The sequence below is a fragment of the Alosa pseudoharengus genome, unplaced genomic scaffold (assembly GCF_046254945.1).
Source record: "Alosa pseudoharengus isolate Yale_2024_CS ecotype anadromous, Long Island Sound unplaced genomic scaffold, YU_APseudo_1.1 YU_APseudo_1.1_scf_12, whole genome shotgun sequence".
In the NCBI taxonomy this organism is placed as follows: domain Eukaryota; kingdom Metazoa; phylum Chordata; class Actinopteri; order Clupeiformes; family Clupeidae; genus Alosa; species Alosa pseudoharengus.
Window position 1 is genome coordinate 10419507 of NW_027468587.1, and position 1238 is coordinate 10420744.

A 1238-nucleotide genomic window follows, 5' to 3' on the forward strand; every position below is an offset into this window, starting at 1 on the left:
TGTCAATGTTAATGTCCTGTATGCTATTCGTCGTTCTATTGTCTTCTGCCAGCACATGGGCGGAATAGGAGTTCTCTTTTCAGTGGGTGGGCCTTACATTCAAAATTGGATTACAATTGGCTAAGCTTTCGTCGGGGGTTGAGTCTTTAAACGTAATTTGAAATTTGATTGGATGACATATAGGAAGAACCGTTTTACAATGAAGTAGTTTACTTGCCAGTACTTTGCGGTCTGTTTTATTCTCAGAGTGAACGTGTGTGTGCGGCTTCGCTAGTGAGCGGTGTAATGATAAAAGCCGCATTTGCAGTATACTCGCTGCACTTCATATCAAAAGGAAAATCAAACCCACGCCTTATTTCTACCTCCACTGCCTGAACATAGCCATCATTTTGGACAGAACGCTCAAGGTAAGACGTGTTTCTTGTTTAATTCACATCAATTCAATTCTTGGACCGTGTCGTATCGCATTTCATAGGTTAGCCACTTGCTAACCTAGCTTGGTTAGTCTAAATGCGGGTGGCATAGCTGAAAATGACACTGCATACGATAGTCGGGACAGCAAAGACACAGTCTCTCCTTTCAACACGGTCCTTGATGTAGATTGTATATTAAAGACATCCTTGGCCAATTATATAGCCAATTACATAGCCATAATAGTCGGCGTTCAGTAATTTGTTGGCTACAAAACGGCAAGACAGCTATTCTGGTAAGCGTTAACTCGAATTAACCTCTAAATGGTAACGTTAAGCAGAATCGGTGGCTATTTGTCTTTGTGGACTCATACAATTTTTACTTGAACCAGATTTTTGTCGTAGGAATAATGACCGTCATCATTTTACTTGCTTTACTTGCTAATAATAATTATTATTATTAATGTTATTATTGTTATTATTATTGTTATTATCATTGTCAGATTTAGTTAGCTGCATTTCTGTCTCCCCATTATCCATTTCAGGCAAACCGACTAGGCTATGGCCGGTAGTGGGGAGTCATTTATCAGTAGTAATTATTCATCACTTCACGCTTCTAGGTGTGGTTACGCGTCTTTGTGGCCATGCATTGTTGTATGCTTAATATTGGGACTGTGCGAGCTGACTCAGCCTCCAGATCGATGTTGCGATGACCATCAGTTGGATGGGCGCAGGAGCCGATGTACTCGAGGCCGAAAGGCGACTGCTTTGGTAGCGCAATTTTAGCCCCAATGTCACCGCTGCACCCAAGTTACCCCCAGCGTGCTG

The 1238-nt window shown here is 41.9% G+C and overlaps 1 protein-coding gene across 3 annotated transcripts in view; it reads left to right on the forward strand.

The window, feature by feature from the left end:
- Positions 1–255: 255 nt before the first annotated feature.
- The window catches only part of myh14 (myosin, heavy chain 14, non-muscle), a 54132-nt gene continuing 53149 nt past the window's right edge, over positions 256–1238 (forward strand). For all 3 annotated transcript variants that reach the window (XM_076280094.1, XM_076280095.1, XM_076280096.1), the window contains exon 1: positions 256–407. The gene's annotated coding sequence lies outside the window, so the exon portion shown is untranslated. The remainder of the gene's footprint in view (positions 408–1238) is intronic.